Below are 19,277 nucleotides of genomic sequence, written 5' to 3'. Positions count from 1 at the left end.
ATATTCTCTTCAGTAAACACTGATATAACTACACTTGGGACTACCCAAAGAACTGTGTAGTAGCTATGGTTATCAACAAATTTTTTTCACTTGAATACAGTATCTGTACATTTTAAGAAAACACTGTACCAAAAAAAATTTTATAAATGAAGGCCTCAAAGAAATATCTGTCACTAGGTTTATGAGTTAAAGTGACCAAAGACCACAGTAAATGAAAACATTTCTAATCATGATGTAAACATAAATGGAATAATGCCAAACATCAAGGTACTCAAGTCTATTGCGTTGCTATTTCACTCTTAACATATCTTTCTGCATAGCTTTCTCCTTTTGCAACAGTAATACAAGGGGCAGTATATTATTTTCTTAACCTTATGCCATCAAATCAGTTAATACAGATGCTTGACACATTTAATTATACAAAATCAACTTGCTTCAAGATAGAAAATTAATGTTGATATATAATTAAAAAAATAAGATGTTAAAAAGGTAATTAAAAGAATACCCAGATATATGCTGTATTCCCACTTATATAGATCTGATGAATAAAAACATCAATACATTCTCTTACATATTGATTTAATCTATGAATCAAGGCCATATTTTCAAAGTATTTTAAGGATGCCAGGACACTGCAAAAGAACTACGTTTATTCAGCTAGTGAATACCAAGAGTAATAAATTTTTACTTTATGATAGCAATCAGGCTCGCAAACACCCAGAAATAGGAATTAAGGGTTTTAAATGTAGTTATAAAGGTCATAAAAAGTCTGATCACACTGACATACATTTACTCAAAATTTTGAAATTCATGAAGTGGTAGCAAACAAAATAATTCCTCAGACAAATGCACATTTTTCAGCATACATATTATTGGGGGAAAGAGAGGAGAAGAATGTGCATTAACTGGTGAAATCCACCAAACTGCATATCAATAATCTGTTACACCAAACAGTTTGAAGAACAGGGAAATATTCCTAATATAATTTCAGCTTATGTCTCATTCAGCTAAAATAGAGCTTAAGGTTGCTTTGCCATATTAAAAGTTCACTACAATAATTTTTCATTTAAACATTTAGACTTGAACTCCAGTATTACACATGGCATGATTATTTTGTTTTTAACCTGTCAAACAGCTAAAAAATGACAATGTAAAAACTGTAACAAAGAGAAGTTGAAGCAGTGACTCTTACATGGCTGAACCACTTCTAATGGTTAACTGTTAGTATTTAACAAATTCAAGGAGTTAATGCATACTTACATTCATTCAGTCTTCTGTGCCTTAGTTAGGATGCATAATTACAAAAGACAATAGATACTGGTAAAAGCTTCAGGACAGAAAGTGCTTGATGAAGTTACAGTTCTCAAGTGTGTTTGGTGAAAGTATAAGGGCAGAAACACTACTGAAAACCATTACAAGAAGAGTCAATTTTGTGTTAAAGTGTTCAAAGATGTCACCTTAAGCAGGAAAAAAAAGCTTTAAAAACATCTTCTTTGACTTATTAGGCACTTCCAGAGTTTACATCATTAATGTTACAATTTTAACAGGACATCTCCATATAGTTATTGTTTGTTTCTATTTCTCTCCCTATGTGTGGCTTCCTCCTCTTCTTGATGCTTTTCATAACATGCAAAGTCATCAAAGATTGAGGTGGTATGCCTGAAAGTAGCAATTATTTTAAGCACTTGCTTAGCTCTTTTCTAGGGGTATCTCTTGAGCATTCCCTGAATTGGTAACTGGTTTGTTGTCATTATTTCTAAGTGAATATGCCATAGTTGGTTATTGGGTACATCTTTGACAAAGATCCACTTAACTTCCTATTTGCCCTTCACGTATCCTGAGAACAGACACCAGCATATGCATTATAGTCCACAACAGTGTTCATTTCAGCCACTCCACAAAAATGTCCACTGCCATTCACACTGAAGAGTAAAGAGAGTGGGCCTTTCCCATTCAGGGAATGGTAAGCTGCACACAAACGCTTATTACCATGCTCAGTATTACACCAGATAGAGTACCTAACGGAACGATGTCTGTCATCCTCAGAGTAGCTTTTAATTGTAAATACACGTCCATTCTTCAGGTTCCAATCAAAAGTGGTTGGAATTATAGTTGTTTATGGCCTTTAGCTTTTCCAGCACTGGATGCACTTCTACACTAGAAGGTGAAGCACTGAGAGGTACAACACCTAAACCAAACTGTTCACTGCCCACTCCACTGTTCTGGTTGAAGCCCACTTCCCTGTTCGGAGGAGCTATCTAGCGATTCCACAGCTGCTGCTGTTGAAGTTGGGGTCCTTGTTTCTGCTGTGGCTGTGGTGGCTGAGGCTGCTGCTGGGGCAGTTGGTTTTGTACCAATGGTGGTGGTTGAATTAATGGCTGAGGCTGCTGGATTGTAGTTTGAGGAGACCGAATTGGTTAGGTTGGTGGAGCCTTTACCACTGACCCCTTTTCAACTGAAGTTCCAGCATTCATGTTGTGTTTTATAGGAAGTGCAGCAGAAACCCTCAGTTCCCACGTTGGCCTTGGGTTTAACTTTTGGCAGAGGTTTGGCAGGCTCTCTAGCAATGGCAGCCCAGGAGGTTGGTTTAGGTGCTGTACTGCTAACTGGAGCACACCACTGGTTGCAACACTAGTCATACCTTTGCTGCTCAAGGCTGTTTTTGTCACTGCAGCTATCAGGTCACCACCAATTTTCAGTACAATCATGCCTTACTCAGTACTGATAATGCCAGGCACCTTACTCAAAGTATCATTGCCAAACCCAGCCGTCCATAAGTAATAGCTCTGCCAAGAGAACTAGATGGATAACCACAACTGCTACTATAAGCAGAAAATTGTGTTGATTGTCTCTGGGATCCACTTGTCCCTCATGTAGAGAAAACAGCATTACCAGAAAAAAAGTTAAATCTATGCTGACCAAGAAATGGAGGTGTATTTCCTAATGCCCTAAGTTGACTAAAATATACCATCTAGTATATAATGATGTTCTCTATAGGACATGAATAGTCAATTTTGTATTAAAGTATTCAAAGATGTCACCTTAAGCAGAAAAAAAGCTTTAACAACGTCTTCTCTGACTCATGAGGCATTTCCAAATGTTCTCCATTTCACCATAGGTTGTCAGATACTGGTCTCCAGCCATGAACCATGTTGCTTTCCCAAAAGAATATGGAAATCCAATGGATGGAGCACAGTAACTAGGCATGTATGGATCAGACATTGGTGGATAGCTGTTACTCTTATTTGTCTGGCTACTTAAGTATGGCTCAAAATCATCATCACTTACAGCATCTTTTTGATGAATCAAATCATTTTGTATTGAAACTTAAAGCAGGTAACTCAAAACACTTAGCATTGCAAATAGCCTTGCAAAGTGCCACCTCCCCATCGCTCTATCTTTATCTCCTTGCCCTTTAGGTCTCTGATCCATGCTAGTGGCTGGCAGGCTTCACCACAACCAGAGAGAAGCCACTGCCTGGGCCTCTCCCCATGTACGCATAGCTGTTGGCTGCTGACCTTACCATGTGATTATTCCAGCCACAACCAGCTGAGAAGCCAAAATGAGGGCCTCCTGCTCAGGAGTGTGCAGAAGGGGCCCCTCTTTTCCACCGCTTGCACACTCCTTATCTTTTTCTTTCCTTTCCTTCCTTCTTTTTTTTTTTAAGAGATGGAGTCTCGCTATGTTGCCCAGGCTGGACTCGAACTCCTGGGCTCAAGTGATCCATCTACCTCAACCACCCAGGTATTGGGACTATCGGTGCACAGCACTGCTTCCAGCTTGAGAACGAATTGGACAAGTGAACAAAGATAACTGTTTTTGCAGAGTCTGCTATGAGAGAAAAGAAATGGGACTGTAGCTGGAAGAAGTAAGGACAAGGAGAGGGTTTCTTTCACATGAAAGAAATTGCGATATGTTTTTATGTTGCTGACAGTAATCCAGAAAGGGAGAAAAGAGGAAGAATTACAGCAACAATGTCCTTGAGGTGGAGTGGGCTCTAACGGACAAGTGGAGGGAACACTGGAGGGAAAGGTCTTCAACAGAGGAAAAGACAGTTAATTCATAATAACATTAGTAAAGATGCAGCTGGTGGGAAGATTATTTTTATTATTATTTTCTTAATGAAACAGAACACAAGGCCTTCAGCTGAGAAAGAGTATAGAAAAGGAAATATTGAAAATTTGAGGCCAGGTGTGGTGGCTCACGCCTGTAATCCTAGCACTCTGAGAGGCCAAGGCAGAAGGATCCTTTGAGGTCAGGAGTTCGAGACCAGCCTGAGCAAGAGTGAGACCCTGTCTCTACTAAAGATAGAAAGAATTAGCTGGGCGTGGTGGTGAGTACCTGTAATCCCAGCTACTTGGGAGGCTGAGGCAGGAGAATTGCTTGAGCCCAGGAGTTTGAGGTTGCTGTGAGCTAGGCTGATGCCATGGCACTCTACCCAGGTGACACAGAGAGACTCTGTCTTAAAAAAAAATTTTTTTTTGAGTGCAAGGGAAAGAAATAAGTATCTAAGCAAATGAGAATGTGAAAGAACTAGGCTAATATACTTGGACAGCTGAGTAGCACTAAACAATGAATGTAAAGTCATTCACTTGTTAAGAATTTAAATATCTGTTTTGCTCCAGCCATATTCACTTGTAAGTATACAGGTATAAAATAGGTAGAGTTGGTTTTAATCAGGGTTTTGCCAAGGAAGAACAACCCAGGGAGAGAGGCCAAGAGGCTTGAAAGTAGATTCAGGAGAGCAACTGTAATGATGAACTATGGGAATTCAGCCAGTTAGAAAAGGAAGTGAGGATATGAGAGTATTGTGGAATAGAAAAAGTAGTAAATGAAAAGGTCCAGTGAGGTCAAAGAACTAATGTTGTTCGGTACTCAAAGTGAGCCAGAAAAACAGCAGGTAGTAGTTGGAGAGTAAAATGTCAGAAAGTGATATTATAGAAAGTTGTAGTTACGGGTAATAGGTAATAATAAGTTCAACGGCAGTGACTCAATTCTGGCTGCACATTCACGTCACCTTGGAAAATTATTAAAAATAACATCCCAGGCAAATCTCAGACTAACCAAATCAGAATCTCTGGGAAGACCCCTGAGCATCTATAGTTTTTCAAAGATCTCCAGTTAATACAGATGCACTGAGGGTTTAAAAACATCTGCATAGGATATAACATAGAAGTGAATAGCTAAGATAGAAAACAAGATCACTGAAAGAGAGGAAGTCAAGAGGCAGGATGAGTATCATTTATCCAAAATGTTTTGGGCCAAAAGTGTTAGAGATTTCAGACTTTTTTTCAGATTTTGGAATATTTGCAATTATATACTTACCAGCCGAGCACCCCTAATCTGAAAATCCAAAAGCTGAAATGCTCCAACGAGCATTTCCTTGGAGTGTCATGTGGGCGCTCAAGAAGTTACGGATTTTGGAGCATTTAAGATTTTGGATATTCGGACAAGAGATACTCAACCTAAGGAAGAATCATCTGTATGGATACTGAAATCACCAATAATTACAACTAGAGTAGTAGGAGAGTGACAGTGAGCCCAGAAGAAGTGTAGATGCAGAAATGAGAAGCAAAGAGAATAGAATGTTTTTGTTCTCAATAGGAGGAGCCATCACTAAAGAACTCTTCAGGGAAATGAGTGCCCTCAAGAGGAGAGGTAGGCTTCAGTTAGGGCAAGGAGATAAAGGTATTGTTTGGAGAAGAGGTTAAAAATGGAGGGAATTTTGCAGATGACTGACAGTGAGCTCCAGAAGGCACAAAGGAAGATGAAAATTGGGGTTAGACGAGATGAAGAAAACAGAGGGTTCAGATCAAACTAGTGGGGAAGAAAAAAGCCAGGAAATCTCAGAATGCAAGCTGCCATATTTTTTAACACTACAGAAAAACGAGAGAAGAAAAAGCTTTGTGAAGTTAGGAAAAGCTTTCCTGAACCCAGCCATATTCTAGAAGAATTTTGAAAAATTAATTTCAAATAAAAATGAGTCACAGAAAGTATCAAGATCAATGCCATACAAAGTTATTATAAGAAAAGAGAGAATAAGGAGCACAATAACACCCCTACAGTGAAAACATGCCAGAAAGGCATGCCCACATAAGAAATCAAAACTTGTAACATTCTATTTCAAAATAAGCTAAAAAATCTTAAGACAATGATACAGACATGAAAGAACAGAAATAAGAATTATAGAAACTCAAAATAAGATGATATAACTCAGGAAAGAATTAAAAATAAAAGGAAAACCCATTCCAGAAATGAAGACAAGAGTAAATAAAAACAGATAATCCCTTAAGAAAAATAGAAGGTAAAAAAGGAGAAAATCTTAAAACTCAAAAAGATAAAAAGGATTTGAGAGAAAATAACAAACAGTGAAGACAGGCAAAAGAAGACTGAACATACAAATAATAGGGGCCCTTGAAGAAGAAAATTAAAGGAACAGAATAGTAAAAACAATAATTCAAAACAACTTCCCTGAAATTAAAAAAAAAAAATCTGAAACTACATTTTGGAAGAGTACAATGTGTACCTGAGAATATCAACTCAAAATGACCAATCACTGGAATGACATATTCCAGTAAAATTATTAAACTTTAACGAACAAGAAAAAAAAAGTGAAGACAGAGGTCAGAGAGGGGGAAACACAGAACTATACAGACAGGAAATAGAGTCCAAGAAATGAGAGAGGAACTGGCAGTACTGAGTTTCTTATGACATAAAAAGGATAAAGTGAACAATGAGATTAAACCTGAAAATCTCAGGGCATATAAGGGTCGTAAAACTGTATGTGTAGAAGAGAGAGAAAAACCAGTTACTTATAAACAAAGAAAAATCATACTGGTATCAGACTTTTCATTTACTGCACAAGAAGCGTAAACACAGTGGAATAACATGAATATGCTATAGACTAGGATCCATGACCACTATATCTGGTCAGGATAGCATTCAATGATCAAGATAATAGGCATCTTCATTCAAGTTAAGGAGTTGGAAATTATGCCACATACACTCTGAGGAAATTATCCCAAAGTTTTATCAATTTTTTTTATACTTATTGAAACAGACATAGAGGGCTCTTTTTTCCACTCTCCACCACTCCCAGAGTTGCAGCTGGCAGTAAAGATGTGGCCAGATCCAGGAAATATCATATACAACCAGTCCTGAAAATGGCACAGAAATGGCTTCAAGACACTCAGATCCTAAGGAATGTGTAATTTTGCCAAGAAGCATAACAAGAAAGTCCTCAAATTTCAATCCAAGGGGCAGGATTAGAAAAAAAAAAAAAAGTCCTCAAAAAAACTCAGGCCAACATTTCCAAGGCAATGAGTACCTGTATAGACGCCAAAAAAGTACTCATTAAGGCCAAAGCTATCAAACACAATCCCTTAAAAGGTGCCATCCCTAAATTAGATGGTATCACCCATATCATCCACCTGGTCTCTAGGAGTTTGCTGATGTCCACACTGTCAACGTACCAAGCTTTGGCAACCTAAGGCCAATAGTGAGGTCAAGGCCAAGACAAAGGACCCACAAAGTCCTTTCAAAGACTTCAAAACAAAGACTTTTATCTACCAACTTTGAAGACTGAAGAATTATACAAAACTTGGACTGCTGTTCACATGGGCAAGCATATCCCTATGCCATTTTGTATAAATACAATTCAAAGTCCCCCAATTTTCCCCAGAAAATAGAGACAAGCATAAAGTTTTCAACTTTTTAATTTGCTATTAATAATATGTTCATATTTTAATGTCCTTACCTTCCTAGAATAAACCCTGCTTGATCATGATGCACTGTCTTTTAAAATATACTGCTGGATTTATTTTGATAATATTTTATTTAGAATGTTTGCTTCTCTAGTCATAAGAGTGAATTAATGTTTATAATAGCCAAAAAAATGGAAACAAACTTAATGTCCATCAGTTGAGGAATAACAGAATAAATTATGGTACAGTGTGTCATAAAATATTATTCAGGTTTTTAAAATTAATTTGAGCTCCATTTACTTCAGTGGAGTGATAGACATATTATCAAATGAATAATGCAAGTTACTAAGCAATGTAAATAATATGATCCCTACTTAATTTTTTAAAATCAGCCTATTGTTAGGCTGAACCCAGAGGCTGGTGGGAGGTCCCATGGGAATTTTCCCTTTAAACTAACCCCACCCCCTTTGAGGGCCCACCCAAACCCGACTATAAAAGCCCTAGATGCCCGCCATTTTGGGGCTGGGGATGATGCCATCTTTGATTCAGCCCGTCTGTAAGCAAACGTTAAGATAAATTTCTTTTCACCTATCCTGGCCTCATGTGTTCCTCCCTCAGTGTTTCTAACATATATATGCTTATATATATTTTGAGTAAAGAGAGAAACACTGAAAAATACTTATCGTCAAAGTTTTGGTTAATGCTGGCTACCCCAATGAGTATAACTGGAGAAGAGAAACAACCAAGGGGAGAGGAAAATATTAACTTTTTCTTTATTCACGCTTAGAGTTATTTTTGTGGTTACAAGCAAATATATTAATTTTGTAATTAAAAAAAAAAGGGAGAGAGGGAGAGGAAGAGCAGCTGCCCATTACAAGCAATGACAATTAACATTTGTTGACAACCAATAAATGCCTACCTTTAACACAATCAAAGACAAAAACAGAATTAAATTATTTAAAGTAAAGAGAGGGATCATTATATGAAGTTCATTTATTGAAAAATACAAAACAATCCAATCTGGAACCAAAGTTGCATATAAGTGGTCTTTTCCAAGTGGATTAAGCAAAATGTCTTCAGAATGAACTACTTTTTATTTTACAACTAGCACAAAGTTATCAGTTCATAGAGATTATGACAACCAAAGATGAAACTAAGAGAAAATGAGTCAATTTCATTTAAAGAAAAATATTCAGTAAATAATTATACTAATGACACACAGATTTGCAGAAACTGACAAAGTGTTACAGAAATAACTGAATATTAGGGAAAAATGAGACTCTGAATAGTTAGCTTGTTATCTATACTACAGAAAGGGGCAAATTTTTTCCAGTGTATTATTTTACACTGTAAATAAACAAGTCCTTTTTTTATTAAGCATGTAGAGATCACAAAAAACAGACAAACCCTCCAAGCAGTCCACCTTGACTGTCACATACAAATGTTTAAAAAAAGAAAAATTACAAAAAGCTGTCAACATGGAGCATTGGCCAGAGGTAGGAATGAGGGTATTAGGAACCAAGTTTCAGTTATCATTCACAAAAATGAGAGATATTTGTAAAATCTGAAAATGTTTACATGATCAAAATGAAAAATAAATTGTCAAAGGGCTCTTTGTCTCAAGAAAAGTTGTGGTTTGATATTTTATAGAAGGGATTAAAGATTAATTTTATGTCAAGTTTGTGGTGCTTAAAGGGAATAGTCCAAACAGAAATGCATAATAGGAGTTTGCCCAGCAGTTTCTGAGTTTTCCAGTGTACAATCAAAAACTTTCTCTCATCAAATCCTTCATAAAAGAAAATTTGAGGATACAAATAAATCGGTAGCTAAACTACCATGAGTTTTTTAAATGACCTGCATGGCTAAGAAGATCAAGACAAGATGACAAAGAAAAGCTGGACTGACAATGCCAATAAAAAAATTGGGGGGAAGAGCTGGGTAAAGCACACATAAAAAAAAGAAAACTCCAAGACACTTTCCACAGCCTAATGAAAACTACAATTTATTAAGTACTAGACATTGTCCTAAGAATTTTCACTGAGATTATTTCATTTCATCATAAAAACCCTGCCTGATAGGTTTTTAGCCCTTCATACAATTAGTAAGTGACATAGCAGTAATTCAAACCTGTTTTCATGATTCAAAACTCATAAATTCATGTTCTTTCCACTATATAATTGGTCTCATCACTGTGGAATTTCAAAGCTTCTTACAACTGAACAGAATTGTCATCCTACAATACAGCGATGTCTGAATAACAACTTCCAAAGGAAGTCTCTTTGCCTCTTTATAGCTCTAAAAGGGAAGAGCTACGATTCTCTGATGATGAAGCTGGATTGGGTATACGTGGTTGGTTGGTTATTTATTTATGTGCTTTAACAAGTCTTCATTCCACAGGTCTACTAAAGCTAATTACCTTCATTTACCCTAATTCACAACCCAGGGAGCCCTACAGGATTCCATGGAATTTGAACAGAAATAGAATTCTAGAGTACAACAAATATCTATCAAGCTTCCACACCCAGACTAGCTGGGCCTTATCAAATTTCAGCAACTAGAACTATATATTGTGGGACCCTCCCCCAAAGCAAGATTAGGAACACTGGGCTAAGAAAAGACTGCCTTCATTTAGGCAGAGGGAATTTACTGACATCTGAAGCACATTTTCCAAACCTAAAATAACTAAATCACAATACCTACATACTCCCATTTCCAAGTTTAATAACTGTAATCTACTTATAAGGCTGAATCCATAGGTGGGAAAAGGGGGTTTCTATGGCAATAAAAAACTGTGCCATATTGTCGATCTTTATAATCAGTTATGTCATCATACGTATTGCTGGCATGGTATTACAAACAAGGAAATAAGTAAGCATGGCTACCTCATCTAAAGATATCCAATTGGAATAACAAAAGTTCTCCATTATTATTGCTTGTTTATATACTTTCCTTCATGAATTTTATGTTTGCAATGCTTGCTGATATTTAGAAAAAGGAATATATAAATCACTGCCTTCCTTTTCATAATACTTTGCCACATAAAGAAAACAGTAAAACTTACCAACATTGGCTAATGAATCTTTAGGGAAGTGGCCAATATAACATGCTACTTTTTTTTTTTTAAATATATCTTTCCCAGAGGTAGAAAAAATATCTAGGACACATGATTCTGAATAATAATTTTTATTTTTATTTAAGGAAGAATATGAAATTTCCATCCTCACCTGAAAGACTTTAGTAAAAGTAACTACTTATACATACTAAGTAGTCAGTAAATACTTAAATGAATGTGTTAATACATTCCATAAAAATCCCATTTTTCCAACATAACTAATCCAACTCAACTCCTATACCTTACACATAATGTATCTGCATAACAAGTTAATATATAAAATCAAAGTTTTTTTAATACAACAATGTTTTTTAATGCAAAAAACATATGTGAGAGACTAAGATCTAAGCAAAGAAAAATGTTCTCTTTCTTACATGCTATGCTCCAAGCCCCTATCCACTTGGGATACTTCTTTTTAAAAGGGAATAGAATCTTATAATACACTTTGTTGAAAACTTCCTCAGAGTTAGACATAATAAGGGTATCATAAGGAGATACAATAGGGGCCTGTCAGATAAATCAGTACTAAGGCAAAGTGGCCAATCTTTTCTTAGTCAATTGAAGCAATTATGCCCTGCAAAGACCAGCAACACACATAATTGGTATATCTCCAACTCATGACATTCAGTGAACACTTAACGGGCACAAACTATGTAATAGACCAAGGATTGGCAAACTTTTTCTGTAAAGAGCTAGACAGTAAATATTTAGGCTTTGCATGCCATATGGTCTCTATGGCAACTAGTAGTCACTCTGCTGTTGTACCTGAAAAAGCCATAGCCAATATGTAAACAAATGAGCATGGCTATGTTTCAATAAAACTGTCTTTATGGACAATGAAATTTAAATTTCCTTTAATTTTCAGATGTTACAAACTATTATACACCTTTTGATATTTTTTCAACCATCTAAAAATGTAAAAACCATTTTTAGCTCGCAGGCTATACAAAAACAGATCTAATGGGCTGGATTTGCCCCATGGGCTGTAGTTTACTAACCCTTGTAATATACTAAGAAAATAATTTGGCTAAAGTTCACATACAGAACCTTCAAATCTTTCTCCCGACACCAGGAAACGTAAGAATAAAATCTGGTTTATCTTTAGAGTTAGTTTTAATTACAGCCCAGGAATTACTCTGAATAATATTTTAGATAGTGTGTGTATGTATATATATGGTCCTGATGCCTAAAATTTCCTTTAATGCTACAATAAGAAATGAGGTTTCAAGAGCATGACTGAGATAACTGTCAACAATCTTTACTCAATAAGTAGATAATGAGCACCTACTGTGTACTAACTATGCAGATGCTGAAAATAAAAGATGGAAAAGTCATAGTGTCTGCTTAAAAGGAGCTCACAGACTAGTGATGAGACAGTCATATAAATACTTAAAATATGTTGTGACAACTACTATAAATTGCATATTTACCAGGTGTGAGGGGAGAATAGAAAATGCCCATGCCCATGCCCATGCCCATGCCCAAGCCCACCTGGAGGAGTAAGCAAGACCTTTTTCACTCCAAATACACTGTTTGGGTGAAGACGCAACCACTGAGGAACAGTTTGCCCAGAGAGGGCACAGAGAGAGGAGGAGGAGTCCATGAAAAAGAACTTCACACAGAAAAGCATGAAAAGGTAAGAGAACACATACAGAAGGAACCACAGTTCAGTATTGCTGAAGCATAACTATAAAGAAGAAAGAGTCAAGCAATGAGGCTAATGAGAAAACAGGGACCAGATCATGAAGGACCTTAAATGGTTTGCGAAGGAGCTTCCATTTTATCCATTCAGTGATGAGGAACCACTGAAAGATTCTGAAGAAAAAGTGACACGATCATATGGCCATTTAGAAAGATGACTCTGGCAGCAATGTGGAGGCACCTATGAAAGAAAGGTACATAAATTTGACATAAACAGTAAAGATGTCTACTGGGCAATTGGATTTTTAAAAAACACACTGACAAGATCATTCACTATAACACAACAACTCAGTTTAAATGACTGACATCAGACTCTCTCAAGTTCTAATAAAAAGAAAGGTGTTTTAGAATTGGTATATACCATGCAGTGAATAAAAGCAAAAACTGATATTATGGGAAAGAAAAGGGTAAAGAAAAGTCATGATTAAGACTAACACCAACATAATTGTTTTGGCCCTTAAACTTCATATTTACCTTCAACTATTCAAGGGCAAACAGAAGCTGAATGTAACAAGATGCTTTTGTCATATGTGGCCCATAAAAAAGCAACTTATCTGACATTTATCCATAAACACAGCTTTCACATGATTTATAAAGATTTTCAAAAAATAAACTGACCTAACAAAAGAAATTTATTTCCAGAAATAATTATGGTATTATAATTACTGAATTAGAGCTTTCTGGAATAAGAAAGGTTCCTACCACAAATTTTTTCACTCACTGCATCCTCAACTTGCTTTAGCCTTCTAAAACTCAGACACAAATTTCTTGTTCTCCATCTAATATTACCTTGAATCTTAAATACTCAAAGTAAAATATCCTCTAAAAGAAAAACAAGGACCATTAAGTAGGAAAATATAGCTTTACGTCTTTAAGCTCTTTTTTTTTAAATTCTGTTTTTCTCCAAAGCCTTTTCAAGACTCTTTAAGAATACTCTCCATCACCATATACACAACTCATTTTTTAAAATCTTAAACAATCTTTATCTAATAAAGGTTACTATTAATACAAAAGATGCTATTCAAATACCCCTAGTGATAGTTGTCATGGCATTTTAACAAACTATATTGTATATTTATATAACGCGTACTCTCTAAGTAACAGTATTTGATGACTACAGGTACATTAGCAAATGTGACAATGCTGAATCTCACTTCATTCACAGAGAAAAAAGAAATGCCCAAATAATTAAGCTCCCTTCCAAACCATTTTATAATATTTGACACCTTAATCAGACTATTGCCACAAAAGTAAATAGCCATCTACAACAGCTTGTTCTAGCTCCTTGAAATAAAATCTAAGTACTATACTGTCAGTAAAAATCCTCTAGTTAACATTGGTGATTCTGGGTAAATTCAATCCAATGTAATTCAACTAGGGTGCCCAATCAATATGTCTCAGATCCTATTTTAATTCTATTTTAAGATTAAGAAATATGACAAGGAACGAATTTTGATGCTTTTCTTTTATGCACACTTGTTCTAACTTGTATCCAATCAGAATCAACTAATCCAATATTCCCCTTTTGGAACCACTGAATTGGTATTCTTCCTAGGGTCTACTTCCTCTCCATTCAAAATAATTCATACAGAGTCATTTAGAAAATACTAAAAGAGCAAACACACTTATGGATGAGGGTAAAAAAAAAAAGCTAGCATGGGACAGTCAAGAATCAATGATAGAAGAAGAAAATAATCTATTAATGTTTAACAATGTTAGCAAATCTCTATTCACAAAGCAAATTAGGTTTTATAACTGAAGTAAGCTAAAATGAACTACCAACCAGTACCAATACAAAGCATGGTCTCTGAGTCTATGACAATTTATTAAATATAGTTTCATAAACATATATCATAAATAAGTTTTAGCCATAATCAGATGATACTGAATTCCTACATCAATAAATGTATATAAAATAAAAATGAAGGAAGTGCTTACATGACGTGATTCATGGAATAAGGTTTCTGTTGAAAAAAACGGCAGAAACTGGTTAAGTGAAGAAAATAACTATCGCAATTGTGAGAGGTAATGTTCCATTTCTTAAACTGGGTGGAAGACATATGAGTGTTGGGTGCATTGTTATTCTTTATACTTTACACATTTTTGTAAATATTTCATCATATAAAGTCAATATCTATAAAACAATGTTTAAGTGTGAGAAAAACCTGAGCAAACATTTGTTGATGAAAGAGGTAAAATGTACATATATATTCAATCCATTTTTGCTCATTACAATACTTTTAACATAAATGAATAGTGAGGCTAGGCGTGGTGGCTCACACCTATAATCCCAGCACTTTGGGAAGACCACTTGAGCCCCAGAGTTTGAGACCAGCCTGGGCAACGTAATGAGACTCCATCTCTACAAAAAAATCTAAAAATTAGCCAGGTGTGGTAGCTCACACCTGTAGTCCCAGCTACTGAGGAGGTCCAGGTAAGAGAATTGCTTGAGCTCTGGCAGTCGAGGCTGCAGTGAGCTATGATTGCACCACTGCACGCCAGCCTGGGTGACAAAGCAAGACTCTGTCCCTTAAAAAAAAAAAAAAAAGAAAGAAAGAAAGAAAGATTATAAAAAATGTTGAGTAGATAGGGAAAATATCTGATAATTTCTCCTTAATTTTCCTAGAGAAAATTAGCGGTACTTTTAAAGAGATACAATATGTGTGCGTATAATGTATGTTTATATACACACTATGTATACATACATACACCATATCAAACTACTTGACAGTAACTTTTTACCTCCAAAGTTCCTCCAAAACCAACCAACATCACAAATATCTCCTTGAGCACATAAGCTGTACTGATACTTCTCTACTCATAATCCCAGGAATAAATGAAAAGACAAATTCCCAAGGAGAAATGTTCATACTATAAATAATTATATTTTTTGTGTATATATATGCTTAATATTTATGTAAGTCGTATCAGGTACATCCTCATCTATAGTATCTGCTTTATGATGGGCAAATGCATTTTAATTAGGACTTATCAATAACTATTAAATAATTTGAGTGAGAGGGCAATACTGATGAAGAACACAAAGTCTGGAGCAAGTTCGCAAATTGAAACTTAGCTCTTCCACTTCTTAGCTATATAATATTGGAAAAGTTATTTAACCTCTCATTTAGTTTCTGATCTGTCAAATGGAAATAACAGTATATACCTCATAGGGTATTACAACTTATTAAAACAATGTACAACAGGGCTGACACAGAATAGGTGCCATATAAGTGAGAGCTCTACCAGTACAGCTCACCCTTCAACAATACAGGTTTGAACTAAGCAGGTCCAGCATACATGGACTTTTTTTGACCAATACAGTAAGTGAGATGCGAAACTCACTTACACCGAGGGCTGACTTTTCCTATATGCAGGACCTGAAACCGATACCCCATGTATACTGACGGATGACTGTAGTAGTAATAACATTTTTTTGCGGTGCGGTCTTGCTCTGTCACCCAGGCATGACTGTGCAGTGGCGTGATCACAGCTCACTGCAACCTCACAATCCTGAGCTAAAGCGATCCTCCTGCCTCAGCCTCCCAAGTAGCTGGGACTACAGGTGCACACCACCACACCCAGCTAATTTTTCTTTCTTTTCTTTTTTTTTGTAGAGACAGGTCAGGATATGTTGCTCGGTCTGGTCTCAAACACCTGGGCTCAAGTGATCCTCCCCCCTCGGCCTCACAAAATGCTGGGGTTACAGGCATAAGCCACCCACCTAGCCAGTAGTATAACAGCACTGTCCCATCTTCATGAACATACTGCAAACATTCTTAGGGATCTTAATTATTAACTGAAATCAGATACTACCTGTATCAAACACAGACATCAAATCTGAAGCCTGATTAACAGCAGTTTAAAGCCCTGAAGAGAATAGATGATTAATAAATAAATCTACATAATCATTCTAACAAGAACAATCTGAGAACATCGGTTCCCAAAAGTGCAACTATCAATTTCTTCCCTTACACAAGGGGGCAGTGATAACAAGAAAAGAATGGGGCTCTGCAACACCTCTTCCTACAGACAGTAGGGGGTGGCAGTACATATGGCTTACAGTCAGAACAAAACAGGAAGACCCAACAGAATTTCTCTTTATTTTCCTCTGGCCATCTCCTCTCTCTAGCTCCAACAGAGCCTCTAGGTGAGGGACATATCTACAGAAAAGACTAAAACCCAAAATTAACCACCAAGGAAAATCCAGTTTTGTCTTTGAAGCATATGATCCCTCAATGACTAATCTGGACCCAGGGAGAAGCCAATCGGTTATGTATTTTCGGATTATCTGGCAAATTATTATGATAACAACACTCAAATAAGTACTTCAATTCTTCTACAAGAATTATGACATAAAACACTAAAATATCATTAAATATATCCTAATGAACACATCCAGATATTTCTGCTTTTGTTTCATAGTATATTGACACTCATTGTATGTATACATATAAGTTACATTAAACAGCTCATCAAGGTGTCTTTTGTTACTTCTGAAATTCCAGCTATGTTCTGACAATACTCTCAAAACACAGGTGTTCTTCTTAAATGGAAATCATAATGTTTTGCAGCATGTGGGTAATTTCATATGTATGTATACATATATATCTATATATAGATATAGATATCCATATAGAGAGGGAAAAGGGAGAAAGAGAATATTTAATGTTTCATTTTGTGCTCACATTCCTAAGATGATCTACCTGAGAATTGCTGCAAGAAGCACTCCACTTGACAGTATCCATGTTGTTGCTTTTTATGCCAATTTACTGTATTCAATTTTTTCCTTATTTCACCATCCCAACACCAACAGCATACAAGAATATTTCACTACTGCCATTCTCTGTAATTAACCATTGCGATAGCTCTTGGCTCCAACCCCTCAAAATGCCTGAAAATTTATCCCTTTTGTTCACCATATTGTTTTGTTTTCCTCATTCCAGATATTTTCACCTGTGTAAAACTCAGGAAAGGGTCACATACAAAAAAATATTTCCCTTTGCCTAATGATCTTGAATGCACAATTATGGTCAAGATTTTTCCCCCCTTTTCTTTTCCTGGAGAGAAGCAGAGAAGAGAGTGAAAGACACCCAAAACACCAGATCTTCCTAATGTTAATTATCTTTGTTTATGTTTTACGAAAACCATTTTAAACATTCACACCTGCAATGGAAGACAAGACACAATTTTATCAGTGCTCTATACGCTGACAGCAAAACCTGGAATTATTTTAGCCCTATTTTTATCTTTCCCATCTCACAACCAGGCATAATTTGCTTTTTTCTTTCACGTGGTTACTTTCTCTGTCACAAAAAAATAGCTTATCATAGCTCCTCTCCACTTCTTGTGGTAAAATATCTAGCAATCAGCCTTATTAATCTTTTATTATACTCCACCTCCTTTCCCAGAGGAATTATCACTATCACTAATAACACTTCTACCATGAATTTCAACGCCACACAGGCCAGCCCATCCTGCGCCTTACCTGGCACATTTCACAACTACTTTTATGCTGCATTCTGGGGGCACATTTGCAACTCGTTCTGCACCACATTCCCTGCCACTTTTAGCAGTCTGCCTCGCATCTTATCCTGGGTCCCCGTCATCTGGAGACTCTCTAGGTACCAAATTCCATGACACCCTCGGTGACAGCGAAGTGGCGGCGCCGGACCCATCTGAAGCCAGCCTTAGTGCCACATTCGGAGCCAGCCTTCCCCACGCCTTTGACACGGGCTGCACTTCGCTGCCCATTTCGCTGCCTCCTCGCTCGCCCCCGCCCCTCTCCCTGGAGCCGAGGCGTTGGAGGCGAACGCCCCTGTCACTGAAGCGACCTTTCCTTTCCCCGCGCCCCCGGTCTCTTACCTGCCGCTCTGAGGGGCTCGCTGCACCTCGGGGTCAAGCCCCAGTCCCCGGGGTCTCCCGTGAGGACCGCGCCGCCCGCCGGCGCCGCCCGCGATTCCCAGAGCGCCTCGCTGCGCTCCGACGCCCCGCGGTGGGTCAGCGCCCCGGTACGGCGCGGCGGGGCCTCGCAGCCCGCGAGCTCAGCCCGCGGCGGTCCTCCTGTCAGCGGCGGCGCGGGGGCCGGCTCTCGCCCCTCAGCTCGGCGGCAGCGGCGTCGGCGGTGGCGGGCGCCTTGCTCCGCCTCGCGCGGCACAGCCGGGAGGTGAGCGCGAGGGGGATGGGAACGGGGGCGGGGCCGCCCCGAGGAGGCGCGGAGGGCGGCGGCGGGTGGGCAGCGCTGGCAGTCCGGGGCCGGGTGCTCGGAGCGCCTGCAGCTTCCCCCGCCGGGCGGGCGGCTTGCGCGAGGCGGCTGTGCCAGCGGGCCCTGCCGGAGCAGCGAACCCAGCAACCAGCAGCCGGCCGGCGGCTCGCTAGCGCCGCAGCCGCGCTGGGGGCGTCGCACCCTCGGAGGCCGCCCGCAGCCCCGCCCCCTCCGGGCTGGGGTGGGGAGGGGCGCGAGCGCGGAGGGAGAGCGCGTGCGTGGGGGCGCGTGCGTGGTGGAGCGCGCGCGCCCCCGCCTCCTCCTCGGTTTGGGGGCGGGGAGATGCTGGGCGCGAGAGTGGAGACGAAACCCTTCTGTGCGCTGGCAGACAGGGCTCTGGCTCTGGCTTGCTGAGGTGTCTTGGCATTTCTCGTCTCCTCAGGGGGCTTGGACTGGTGGGGTCGATGGCATTTGGTGGGGAAGCCAGGAGGAAGCTCAGTAGCTAACCAGGCCCTACATAGTTAGGCTCCGCCCCCGGGGGTGATGTCACTCTCGA

At 38.4% G+C, this 19,277-nt stretch overlaps 1 protein-coding gene and 1 pseudogene across 1 annotated transcript in view; both read right to left on the bottom strand.

Annotated features, from left to right (window-relative positions):
• Positions 1-18,415, bottom strand: part of TANC2 (tetratricopeptide repeat, ankyrin repeat and coiled-coil containing 2) — a 289,785-nt gene extending 271,370 nt beyond the window's left edge. The window contains exon 1 of the mRNA XM_045525947.1: positions 18,382-18,415. The gene's annotated coding sequence lies outside the window, so the exon portion shown is untranslated. The remainder of the gene's footprint in view (positions 1-18,381) is intronic.
• On the bottom strand, positions 1,544-3,243 carry LOC123620579 (annotated as a pseudogene).
• Positions 18,416-19,277: the final 862 nt, after the last annotated feature.

Source organism: Lemur catta, chromosome 15 (assembly GCF_020740605.2).
Source record: "Lemur catta isolate mLemCat1 chromosome 15, mLemCat1.pri, whole genome shotgun sequence".
In the NCBI taxonomy this organism is placed as follows: domain Eukaryota; kingdom Metazoa; phylum Chordata; class Mammalia; order Primates; family Lemuridae; genus Lemur; species Lemur catta.
The sequence above is the reverse complement of the archived record's forward strand: the minus strand, read 5'-3'. Positions and strand labels throughout refer to the sequence as shown.